The sequence below is a fragment of the Spermophilus citellus genome (assembly GCF_964194105.1).
Source record: "Spermophilus citellus genome assembly, chromosome: 8".
In the NCBI taxonomy this organism is placed as follows: Eukaryota; Metazoa; Chordata; class Mammalia; order Rodentia; family Sciuridae; genus Spermophilus; species Spermophilus citellus.
Window position 1 is genome coordinate 10,715,892 of NC_138189.1, and position 13,292 is coordinate 10,729,183.

The 13,292-nt window shown below is 44.3% G+C and overlaps 1 protein-coding gene and 1 long non-coding RNA gene across 7 annotated transcripts in view; one reads left to right on the top strand and one right to left on the bottom strand.

Moving 5' to 3' along the window:
- LOC308654455 overlaps positions 1-13,098 on the bottom strand; it is a 91,181-nt gene extending 78,083 nt beyond the window's left edge. For 3 of the 4 annotated variants that reach the window (XR_014023271.1, XR_014023272.1, XR_014023273.1), the window contains exons 1-2: positions 12,979-13,098; positions 4,138-4,415 (exon numbers count right to left, since the gene is read on the bottom strand). This is a non-coding gene — a long non-coding RNA (uncharacterized lncRNA). Of the gene's footprint in view, positions 1-4,137; positions 4,416-4,969; positions 5,193-12,978 lie in introns of those variants that run through there. The other variant, XR_014023274.1, reaches the window with a different exon arrangement.
- Positions 1-13,292, top strand: part of C1QTNF7 (C1q and TNF related 7) — a 99,414-nt gene that overhangs the window by 71,341 nt on the left and 14,781 nt on the right. The window contains exon 1 of one of the 3 annotated variants that reach the window (XM_081303866.1): positions 13,109-13,255. The exons of the other annotated variants lie outside the window; for them this stretch is intronic. The gene's annotated coding sequence lies outside the window, so the exon portion shown is untranslated. Of the gene's footprint in view, positions 1-13,108; positions 13,256-13,292 lie in introns of those variants that run through there. 3 annotated transcript variants of the gene reach the window in all.

Consider the following 13,292-nt stretch of genomic DNA (forward strand, 5'->3'; position numbering starts at 1 on the left):
AACGAGGCGCTGAGCAACTCAGTGAGACCCTGTCTCTAAATAAAATACAAAATAGGGCTGGGGATGTGGCTCAGTGGTTGGGTGCCTCTGTGTTTCAATCCCTGGTACCCCCCAAAAAAGGTGCCCTGAGAGCCGAGGGCCTCTGGTGCCCTTGAGCCCTGGCCACATCACAAGGAGACTATCCTGTTCCTGCCAGAGCCCCGTCAACCCACAAAGACACTGAAATGATAGCTTCAACCCAGGCCGTTGTCTCACCACCTACATCCAATTCTACCAGTATAGATGGAGCTCTGCAACGAGCTAGGCACCCTACTAGTTCTGAGAGATGACAGGTCAACGGCCCAGGTCCTGGTTGCAGCTGTATAGAATTTGGGGCTTTTGTGCAGAATTATTTCTGAGATGCCACCCAACCCGGAGACGTACAATCACCAATACCACTGTGAAATAGCCTCGATGCCGCTTCCACAGTGGGTATCAGCTTTGCCGGCCTTGAAAGTGACTTCCAGATCTGAGACTCTGAGGCGCTGTCTGTGTTCCAGGGACAAAAGGTGCCTGATTGCTGAGGAATGCACATTCCCCTGGACTGTGTTTTCATACAGGGATGGTGTGGTATAAATTCACACAGCCTTTTGGAAAGCAGTTTGGCAGCACACATCAAGAGGGACATAAAACATGCAGACCTTCTGACCCAGTAATTCCATTTCTGGGAACCTATCCTAGGAAAATAATCCTAACTAGGGATAAGGGCTTGTGCACAATGTAATCTCATTTAGAATAGAAAAAAAAAATGGAAACAGCTTAATTGTCCAATAGTAGGAGGGAAAGTGATTAAATAAATTATAAAACAACCACTTCATGGATATTATTTGGCCATTCCTGGCTCCAAACAATGATCAAGGAAATGCTTATGACATACTATTGGGTTAAGGAAAAGGCAAGCGGCAACCTGTATAGATAATATTCAAAGTCTTTGACTAAAAGATCTGTGCATACACATGCACAGAGGATGAAAATAAACTCCAGTGGTAACAGTGGCTATCTGAAAGAGAGAACTATAAAAAATCTTACATTTATTTTCAACCTTTTTATTACAAATTTTGCTTTAATAAGCATACATTCAAAATAAAATGGCAATGTTATTTCCTATGACAATTATATGGGCATAGAAAATAAGCAATATATGTATTTTGGTTGAAAACTTCACAAATAATAGGAAAAATATTAGGAGTAAATCACACACACACACACACACACACACACACACACACCACACACAGTTAAGGCCAACAAAACATAAATAAATCAAAGCTGTGACTGGCCTGGGAGAATCCTATTAGAGTCATGGCTGATGTTTGGGTGGTTTTGTGACTCATCTTTCCCCAAGGGTGCTATCTGCCAGAGCCCCTTAATTCTCCAGTCCTCCAATCCCTGCTCCAGATCAAGGTCCAGGCGAGCTTTCTAAAATGCATGTATGGTCTCCTTACTTCCACATGTGCCCCTCACTGGCTCCTTATTGCCCCTAAGGTGGTGCCCAGAATGCCCACACACTTAGTCAGCCTCTGCCATGGCCTCCGACTTTCTCCACCGTTCCTTCCTCCCCTTCTCTTCCTCCAGCCTCACCAGCTTCTTCTCACTCTCTCCAAAGTACTCAGTTTCTCTCAACACCATTAGTTATTTCTGGAGAGCCTACTCCACCGCTCCCTGGAACCTCTTTTCTCAGACACCTCCTAGTCATTCTTTGGGTCTACAGAAATTGCTTAGGAATTATCTCCTTTGGGGAGAGTTATCCTATCATAGAGATAAGATTGACCTGAAATCACACATCTAGAACCCAAGGGAAGTGTGTCCAGGGACCTGCTTGTCCTAGCCCCAGCAAGAGATATATAAATGCCCCTGATTTGAAGCTGATCCTCGCCCCAATACCAGAAATCAGCATTTGCTGAGTGGGATGGCTATTTCAGCTAATGAGATGAAAACTTCACTGAACTATACCAGTCTTCATTGATTTGGGCATTTTTTAAATTTCAGTTTATGTAAGAGAACACCAAGGCTCCAGAGCAGTAACACCAGGGTCATTTGATCACAGCAATTGGCCCGAGGTCACGTGGCTGGACAATGATAGCTCTGGCCATCAAAGCCAGAGGTGCTACTCCACCAGCCACCACCAAGGGATGTCAGTAGGAGAGAGAGGATGTGGAGGGCTGGCTCATTTAGACTCTAGAATAACATTCCATTGCTTTTGTCTATTTTTGCCAAACCGCGATGCTCAACTTTCCTCGCCAGCATGCTGTGACTCATTGCTGGATTTTCCACTTCTCTCTCCACTACAACAGAGTCCGCTGAGGACACTGGGCTGGAAAGGGATGTGTGTGCAAGAGGTACCACCTGCTACCAAATCTGCCTTTGTTGAGCTGGGTGACTCTTGACCTTGGCTTGGCTCATGTCTACAGGCCTCCTTGACAGAATGCCCCACATGTTTTCTGCAAGAAGCAAAGCAGAGGACATGGGTTTGCCACTATCTGGGCAGATGTTTAGAACCACTTGAATAGAACTGAGATGCCTAAAAGGAAGTGCGCTTCGGGGTTTTTTCTAGTATAATGAATCTGAACTATTATTAGTATTATCATCACTACCATTATGCACACAAAACGTCACACAAGCCTCAGGTGGAGAGGCTGCATCATTAAATGGCCATGGTACTTCTAGGCTTCTATGCTCCCTGCAGCCAACAATGATGCTCTGAATGGTTTGCAGGGGCCAAAATGAAAAGCAAGAAAAACACAAGACAATGGCCCTTAGCAAAGAAAAACAGCCAAATCTGCAGTGATGACAGCACTGTTAACTCACCCAAGACTCACTGGGCACCTACTATGTGCCTGGCAACATGTAATCCATTTTCTGTGAATTATTTCAATTAATCTTTGCAGCAGTCCAAGGAGTTAAATCCTGTCACTGTCCTCTTTCAGACTAAGGGTTTAATGTAGGTGGTCAGGCAAATCCATGTTTGAAGGCCAAATCTCTTACTCCACAGCTGCATGACTCTGAGCGACTTTTCTCATTTGGAGGCCTCACTGCAATAAGAAGATGACAGACCTACTTCACTAAGCCGTCAGGATTCACAGGCTAGCGTATGGGAAGAGCTTAATAAATGGACACCCTCGTATTAGAAGTCCTTCAAATTAGAAGTCCTAGCAGACGGTGTCTACCATCAGCTCCTAAAGACTCCTGTGCTGCCAGCTTCAGCCCTTCAGAGAGATCCTGGTCCTGGCCCACTAGCAAATGTCCTAGGAAGCCAGATGTGGGCACTGTGGTGACCACACCTGCCCACCAGAGAAGGAGCAGCCCATGGCCAGCTGGAAGTCAGAGAAGGTTTCTTGGCCGCCAAGGTGCTGTGGCGACCCAGGAGGAAGGTGAGTCTCACCATTTCAACGAATGCCACCCACGTGCTGGCCAAGAGCCCTCTTCCCTTTGCACCTTCTATGATTTCCCCTTGCATTCGCCCCAGGCCAAGTTCTGCGTAATGAGATGCCCTTGAGCCAGCTCCTTGTTATTCTTTTTTTTTTTTTTTTTTAAAGATAGAGTGAGAGAGAAAGAGAGGGAGAGAGAGAGAGAGAGAGAATTTTAATATTTATTTTTTAGTTTTTGGCGGACACAACATCTTTGTTGGTATGTGGTGCTGAGGATCGAACCCGGGCCGCACGCATGCCAGGCGAGCGCGCTACCACTTGAGCCACATCCCCAGCCCTCCTTGTTATTCTTAACAAGCTGAAGGTTATTGTTAGCTGGCTGCCAGGAGCTGCCTACTTCCTCTACAGGCGCAGATAGGCGCGGATAAGATCTCAAGTCATCCTTTGCTTTTAGTGTCTCTCTTTTCTCTCATGAAGGGACATCACCCCGAGTTGAGCAGCTGGCCCCTGAAGCTCCCCCTCCTTTCTCTTTGTCTCACCCAAGTCCGTTCACTGGACCCTGGCCAGAATGAACACCCAGAAGGATCTCTTGACTGTTCGGACCCACCCACAGCTCAGCTGGACACTTCAGGAGAAGCAACTATGATGGAAACATGGGACCCTAGAAAGTTCCACTTGGCATCTCTGCCCCAACAGTGACCAGCTGTGTGCCTTGGGACACATTCCTTACCCTCCTGAAGCTGTGATTTATGTAGAGGTGCAAAGGGAGTAAAAAAATCATCCAGTGGTTACTGAGGAGAGCTTCCTGGGATCCCTGCACTGATCTTGTGATGAACAAGTCCTTCTTTTGAGGAGCTGCTCAAGGTCTTGTCCTCATGGAGCTCACATTTGGAGGCCTCGCTGCAATAAGAAGATGATACACCTACTTCTCTAAGTGGTCAGGATTCCCAGGCTAGCATATGAACAACTCCTAGGAAAACAGAAGCAATGTCCGTGGTGGCCCAGTGCCTGAAAGACAATAACATTAAATACAAGTCAGCTGTCATCTCCAATGTCCACATCATGATGATGATCACCACTGTTGTGAATGATTTCATTTATTTAGAATACAGTTGAAAATTCAGTCAAAAATCTTCAAATCAGGCATCTGTGAACACTTTAACATGGGAGCTACCTATGAAGGAGGTTAAATTCAACACAAACCTTAAGTGATATATTTATAAAATCTGACAAATAGATTTGCACATATTTGCTTAAACATATTCTTTGTCACCATAGATTTATTTTTTTCTCTTGATCAAATAAAAACAGCGTGTATTTAATTATTGGAATAATTTCAAATATGGAAGTGATGATTAATTATAATTATTAATTCATTTAGCATATATTCATTTATCAAATGCCTGCTATTTGGGTTCACCTTAGAAACAGACTAGAGGTTGAACTTGAAGGCAAAAAACTCCAAGTTCAGAAAAGAGAGTAAAGAGGCCATCACAAGATGTCAGTCAAGAGACAACGGGATGGAAAATCCAGGGTGTTATCACTTGGCTGTTGATACGTACTCCTCAAGGGTTGCCTCCAGAATCCACTCAGCATTACAGAGTAATTTTCTTGCTTGTGTTTTGGCACCCAATTCGAATTAGAGGAGCATTAGAATTAGAGTTTTGTTTGAGCATTGCTGATTCTAGTCTCTGGCACCATACGGGTGATATAAAGATAAATAAGATGGGATTACTGCTCAGAGGAGCTCACTGTATGGTCCACATGCTTGTACCCGGGTCTCTGTCAGGTTTAACTCTGGTACAAAAGTCTGGCTTCCCCTACCAGTTTGCAAACCCTAGAAAAGGAGAGCTTGGCTTTCCCACATGGATTAGGGCCCCCAGTAAATAGTTTTCATCTTCCTTGCTGGAGATTAACACAAATAGAGAAATGAAGTAAAGGACATGCTGATATCTGTGTTGCAGTAGACAAGCAAAGGCTCTTTATTTGGAGCTTTCTGTGCAAGGAAGTTGGCCACTGACACTCAAAGATGACAGAGGAGTGGGGAAAATGTCGTGGGGAAAAAAAAGGGAGGCTTCCACCATGCCCTGGTTGGAGGCTGTCGATGTGGGGAAGCTGGAGGTAGGAAACCAGAAGTGAGGCCTCTTGGGTGACTGGTGAGGGGTACATGTTTGGTTTTCTCCAGTTGAACTTGAGTTGGAAGTGGGGATAAAAATTAGAGAAATGGTCAGTTGACAATCAATTCCTGCTATTTGGGATGAATTGTTCCAGAAGTTATTGCTTGGCTTCCTGGATTGTTATTGGAGGTGGCAATCTGATGTTCTGCAAGTCTAACTTATAGCAGGCTGACCTTCTGAGTTTGTTATTATAAATAAGGGCTTGTTTTGCTGGGAAAATGATGGGTCAGAGTTCTGTTTTGATATGTCTGACCACCATCCGTTTTTATATTAAATCCATCAATATGGAAAAAAAACACCAAATATTTCTCCAGAAAGTGAGCAAATTGAAGTTAGCAGAGTTGAGGGGTGCTGTTCCTCATGGTGCTTCTTGGCTTTCCTGCATGGTGCTTGCTCTGCCCCTATTTTCTGTGGCTGTGCAGCAGGGAGGTGGGAGTAGCAATGCCCACTTTCTGCCCACACTCCAGGGCCGACATGCCTGATTCCGTGGCCATCACCTCTGAAGGCAATTCGGGTCTACCTTAGCCTTTGTATTCCAAGGTTCTGAGATGACCTAACATTTTAAAAACAGCGCCAGTTCTCTAGTGTTTCTTAAACAATCTTAAGACACTCATGACAGGTTTTATTAGTAAAAACAAAAATTGGATCCCTTGACAGTCACATCACCAGTCCTCAACGTGTTGGGGAATTGAAGATTAGGTCCACCCACGTCCTTTCCCCCAAATCCACCATGCACAGATAGGCCTGTAATGCACTCTATTCTTCTTGGAATTTCTATAACAAGTCATCAGAGAGTTCTCTCTGCACTCTGAAAACATCACGGAAAAGTCTTGACAACCACATAAAATCCTATTTCAGAACTTTGAGTGCACGAGTATTCTCTCAGCCATAGGTTCAACTGGGTTTCCCTGCAGAACACTCCATTAACACCCTGTACTTCTCCTCCAGAGCACTCTCCAAAGATTATCCAGTTGATCAAATGACCTTCCCCATCTTGCATATGATATAAATAATAAGCAGTTTCATTTTTCTCCCATCCATCGTTCTCATCAAATTCTGTTAGATCTCTCTGCCCTACCCTTCCATGACATCTCAGGCAAATTCTTTTGCTTTCTGGTAACTCTCACTTAGACCAATTTCATTGGTCTATTGTGACTCATTTTCAGATATTAAAAAGACAAATCTAAATCAAAACTCCTATTGAGTATCTAACACAAACGTTTCATTTTTGCTTAAAAGACCTCAAGGGCCAAGGAAGCTATATGGTGTCAATCACTCTATTATTATCCAGGATGATAAAAACTTCTAGTTTTTATTGAAATAGTTATGGGCTAAGTGATACAATGTCTGGAATTTCCTTGAAAATATACAAGATGCAAGTGTAGGGAGACAACGGGACTAACATATTCAGGGTGTCAATGGAATAGTGTCGTGCTTGGGAAACCACTGAAGCTGGAGACTGGGCGCATGGGAACTCATCTATTTATGTCCGTTTCTCTCTGTGTTTGAAATTTCCTGTGATTTGTTGAAGTTTCTTGTGTTCTAAGATATGAAAAGTGATATTTTGGACAAGGATCAAGTATTATGATCTGGGATGACGTTAATTCTCAATTATTCACAATAATGGAGATCTATGCATATTAGAAACTCTGAAGTATCTTCTACGTGTGAAGCTAGGAATCAGGTTGGATGGGAGGTTGTGCTGAATGGAGGAGAGAGTCTTGGGCATCATGCAGGGACCTGAGTTCCAGTTCTGGCTTAGCAGGTAAATACAACATGAGGCAAGTCACTTCTCACCACCTGTGAACTGGGAGGAGCAGGCAGAGGTCTTGAAAGGCCCTTCCTTCCTTAATGTCTGGATTCAGACAGGGCTCCTGTCTTCCTTCCTCAAGGCTGCAGGTCCAGGACTCAGGATGGCACCTGGCACACAGTATGATGACGTTTGCACATTTGGTGAGTGGGTTCACTGCCCCATTTTTAAAAGACAAACTCCTTTCCACATGAGAACCTGCCTGTTTCCCTACACTGAAAGCAGGTTCAGAAGCCAAAGCAATTCTGTTTAGCTGGCTGAAGTCACCCTGCAAGGCCAGGAGGGTGGCAGCAGGCACTACCTGTGCTTATATCATCCTCATTATTATAAATCAGCACTAAGGGAAAGGCACAGTCTGACCCATAAAACCCACTCACAATCCTTCAAGGACTCTTACCCCCCCCCCCCAAGACAAGACCAGAACCTTCTGCGTCCAGCAGAGCTGAGCAGGTGCAGGCACACTTTCTCTCCAGGCTCGTGTTCTTTGCTCCTTCCCAGAGGCCGCCACTCCACACCTCCTCTTCCACCTCAGGGCCTTTGCACAGGCATTCTCTCAACCTGGAGGCATCTTTCTGCTTCTTGGCCTGATCAATGCCACTCCTGTTTGATATTTTAGGTCAGATGTCATTTCTTTAAGCAAGTGTTCTCTTAGCTAGAGGTTCAACTGGGTTTCCCTGCTGAACACTCTGTAACACCCTGCACTTCTCCTTCACAGCACCCTCCAACGATTCTCCAGTGGTCAAATGATCTTCTCCATCCTTCATATGATATAAATAAGAAGGAGTCTCATTTTCCTCCCATCAGTTGTCCTAGTCAAACTCTGTTAGATCTCTCTGCCCTGACCTCCCCTGCCTTTCCATGACATCTCAGGCAAATTCTTTAGCTTTCTGGTAACTCTCAGTTACAAGGACAATTTTCAGATATTAAAAAGACAAATCTAAATCAAAACTCCTACTGCACATCTAATACAAAAGCCGCCCCTCTGTGGCTGCAGCCTGGATGTGCGCTGCTCTTTCACTCCCCCCTCACTCCTGCCCTCCTCCCGCTCCTACCTTTGGCAACTCAGATCAGAGCACAGGAGAATTAGAAAAAAGTGATCAGATTCCTCACTAAATGCCACCTGCATGGTCCTCCCCTGGCTTCCCAGGTACTGAACTGCTGGCTCTCTCAGGATGTGCCTCTTCATGGGGCACCAGAGGCTTCCTAGGTGGCCCCCATGTGGCACACTTCCCTGATGTGACAGACTGTTTGATTGATAGCCTGGTTGACCCCACAATGGCCGCAACTTCTGTGCTCAGTGGCCTCCTCTCCCAGGGAGGACTTCTTGTTGGCTCAAGGGGCTCCATCTGGATGGACCACTCCCAGCTGCCTTCCTCAGAACCATCTGCCTCCTGGGAAACTTGGCTCTCCGACGGCTACCCCTGCCCTGCTCTCTCCTCCAGTCAGCCTCTGCCTTCACAACGCTTGAGTTGGCAAGACCACAGAAGAGGCTGGGGGTGGGTTCAAGCACCCCACCAGTTCTCCATCACATTGCGCTGATCCAGCCAGAGGCTCTCAAAGCCCTCAGCTTCACAGTGCAGCTAGCGTCCCACACTGCAAGGCAAGGTAGATAAGCAGTTCTCTTCTCGCAGGCACCCCCAATCTTTTCAGTGACTTCCCTTGCAGTCCTTGTCACTTGGGAAGTAAAGGAGAAACACTTCAACACTCTTTCATCAGCCAACAACTCTCTGCTAATCCTTTTTTGAATTTCTAGGTGTTTTTTTTTTATGTAGTTTAAAAATGGATGGTGGTCGCCAGGTGCAATGGCACGTGCCTGTAATCCCAGCAGCTCAGGAGGCTGAGGCAGAATGATCGTGAGCTCAAAGCCAGGCTCAGCAACTTAGCAAGACCCTAAGCAACTCAGTGAGATCCTGTCCCTAATAAAAAATAAAAAGGGCTGGGGATGTGGCTCAGTGGTCAAGCACCCCTAGGTTCAATCCCTGGTACCAAAAAAAAAAAAAAAAAACAAGTAGATAATGTTTAATGTCATATCCAGTTGATTTTTCACAAGTTCTAAGCAGATGGGTGGCACTGATTGCTCATTTTTCTCTGCTTTGGTTCCCCAATTGAAATTCCAAGATGATGGGAATTCCCAGTTAATAACCTATCAAACATGGCTCTGTGATTATTTGATGAATGCCTGTCTTACTCTCTAGATTTTATTTCTACAAGGGCTCTCTCTGCTCTAATACCAAGCATTCAACCTCTGGCATTTAGCAGCAACCCAATCAATGTATGATAAATCAATGAATAAAATAACAGAATGAGAGACAAAGAAGACTAGATTCATATCCGTGAAACTCCTTGGTTGGGAAAGACTAACAAGCAGGACACCATTAAAACCAGAGTAGGGGGCTGGGGAAGTGGCTCAAGCAGTAACGTGCTCGCCTGGCATTGGAGAGGCGCTGGGTTCAATCCTCAGCACCACATACAAATAAAATAAAGATGTTGTGTCCAGCGAAAACTGAAAAATAAATATTAAAACATTCTCTCTCCCTCTCTTGCTCTCGCTCTCGCTCTCGCTCTTAAAAAAAAAAAAAAAATGAGTAGATGGGACACAGATTCCCCCAGGGCCTGGATGCCCATCAGAATCACCCACTGGGCTTTTAAGAGATGTAAATGCCTAGACTTAATCCACTGGTGTGGAAATTTAGTAGATCTCCTTAAGAACCAGTGAGCCAGAGAGCATAGGAGAGGTCAAGACAACACTGAGGGAAGCCTCGTTCCTGCTCAAGAGTAGCAAGGACACTTCCTGGAGGAAATGATACAAAAGGAAGATAAATATAAACAGATGGAGAAAGGGGTGTGGGGTGCACATGCTCAGCAAGGACTTGAAGCCCAGGAGAAGATACAGGCAAGGCTCTGAGACTAGAAAGAAGAGCTTCGATTCCTAAGAGAACCCAGTGAACCTCCTGAGGTGGAGAGAGTGGGGCAGCCCAACTGGTGGCAGGCTGTCTCATGCAGGAAGTTGCTGTTGGAAAGTTAGCAACACCCTAGGGAGGAAATAAATATAGAACCCGCTCGGATGCCTGAAGTACTCATCCGTGAAAGGAGGGTAGAAAATCACACACCTCCACCATTAAAGAAAGTAATGGTTGTAACATCTTGGCACATTGTATGTGCTTATTATAGATCAGCTAGAATCATCTTTATAAAATAATATCATGCTTTTCAAAGTGGTGTCTGTGTGTGTGTGTGTGTGTGTGTGTGTGTGAGAGAGAGAGAGAGAGAGAGAGAGAGAGAGAGATATCAGTAATTTACTGGCCCAACTAAGACCAGTTAGCAAGGGCCAGTTCTGCACATAGCTTCCCATCTTTGCATTCAGTAGATATCAGGCTGGTAACTTGAGGCTGGAAACTTGAAAGTGACCATAGTGTAGTATTTACACCAAAGACATTGCAAAATCTCCCCCCCTCTTCTCTCTCTTCTCTCTTCCCTTCCCTTCTCCTCCTCCTCCTCCTCCTCCTCCTCCTCCTCCTCCTCCTCCTCCTCCTCCTCCTCTTCTTCTTCTTCTTCTTCTTCTTCTTCTTCTCTCTCTCTCTCTCTCTCTCTCTCTCTCTCTCTCTCTCTCTCTCTCTCTTTCTCTCTTGCTGGTTTCCCTGCACACTTGTTAGATGCTCTGGGAATGTTGACTGCATCAAAATGACTTAAACTAGATTCAGTTGAAAATTCAGTAAAGTTATAGGAAAACTATATAATCTAAGAATCTAAGTAAGGTCCACCAAACTTAGATCACAAACTCAAAAGGAAAATCTTCTCAAGAAAGAGAAAATGAGACCTTGACCTCGGGGCCAGTGGCAAGTGAGAACAGAGTCTGACCCCAAGCCCGTGTTTCTGGACATGCTGTCCTATCCACGCTTCTCACCTCCACTTCTAGAGTGAGTGTGAAAATAACAGAGTGACGTGATCACTGACAAGTTCAACACACAGCCGAATGCTCTGAATGAACCAGTCCAGAGGTTCATTCTCTCTGGAAAGAAAAGTCCATTTGGGAAGACATACATTATATTAGGTTAGCTGAGCTGAAAAATAATTTTCATCTCAAGGAAAATATCAAGTACTGCAGAACAGACAAAATACTGCGATACTTTAACAACACAAGAAATCTTATCACCAGAAGTGTGTTGACATGTATGTAGAATAGTGAGTAAGGACACTGGGAAGGGTGGGGCAGGGGAAGGTGATAAAGGAAAATCGGATTTGGTCAGCGCGTGTGGTATTAAGAGTCACAGCAAACCCCGCTAGTATGCACAATTCATACATGTTAACAAAAATAACTTTAAAATGTGGCAAGCAACATGAGGGGGAAATTGTGGATATTGTGAATAACACATAAAGGAAAATGAGAACCCATCAGTTGCATCAACACTTAGCCAATCAAAGGTAGCAAGATGGGGCACATCTGCCTTCTGTTGGTCAATAATCATCTGGGGTCCTGGACGGATGTTGTGCTATACTAGAGATAAAATGAGGAAAGCCCATTAAAGTCATCAATTATGAACAAATAAATAAATAAGCTGGACCATCTGAGATCAAGCTTGTCTGTAGCTGACATTTGTCACCAGAACTTTTGTTAGAGAAATTTAAGAACTATTAGGAGGCTTAGAATAAGTAAGGGTCACCATTTTATTTTGAGGATGAGACAAATCAACCAGGGACTCTGCAAGATGAAGATTCTAATTTAGAAAAAAAAATGCATATATGACTGGCTCTTATGCTCAAGATACTGTTTTACGTGCCATGATGGCATTCAGATTCTGAGAGCCAATAAATTCAAAAAGACCATTTCCTCTAGATTGGAGGGTGAATACCTGGGGCAGGATAAAGCTTATCGGAACAGAGAGCCCATTAAAATTCTTGTTTAAATTGTGATCAGTGTTCACTTCCCTTACTCTGAACATTTCTTTTCCTTTGGAGATCTCACTGCTGGAGAAGAATGAGTGAGAAAGCAAGATAAAAATGAGGCTTTTTCAGTCACTTAATTTCTTTAAATGACATCATGAATTATAAATTGCCGTTGCCAAGGCAATATAAGAAATACATATCAGAAGGAAACAAAGAAATTGATTGCACCAAAGATGACTAGTCTTAGGCTTTGGAGAATCATTGTGCCTTTTGAGTTGTTATGATCAATTCTCAGTAGGAACAAAGACATATTAGTCATCTAAAAATACTCAATCATTGTCTCCATTCAGCAAAGAACAAAGAAAACATCATGCAGCGCTCAACCCTCTTTCTTTCGGCAGCACATAGAATTGAAGGGCCATTTTCCTGCCACATTTATCAAGATTGGGGACAGTGCTCCCTGTTCTTCCATGAAACCCCATCCTATGTCCAGAATCTAAAGATTCCCCCTCGAACACTCTCGAATAGGAAATGACTTTTTTTTTTCTCTAAGTTAAAAAAATAATTTCCAGGCAGTGAGTAATTTTTTTCCTGAACCATCCACTCAACGGAAAACAAATGAAAAGGGAAAAATGAAGTAAACAGATCTGAAAAAGAGGCCACTACACCCAGAGATGGAGAGGGAAGCCTGCAAACTTACCAGTCATGGGGAGCAGGAACTCGGGGTTTGTCCCAAACAAAACCATAATTTTAACTGGCCCTTCAGTTGAGCCTCGCTGGATGAATGACTTCCAGGGCCTTTGGCTCTTTGGGACTAAGCAGGAAGGTTATTTTTAGCACAACTATTTGGAAATCTTTGAGAACTTGGACCTGTTATTCTGTCTGGTACCAAAGCAAGCTTTTCACCAAGCTCTCATGAAAAATCCTCAGTCTCAGTGTTCTGAGCACCCTGCAGCCGCTCACCAGCCAAGAGCACGGTATGGTGTCTATTCTTTTATAGGATTTTGGTGAATG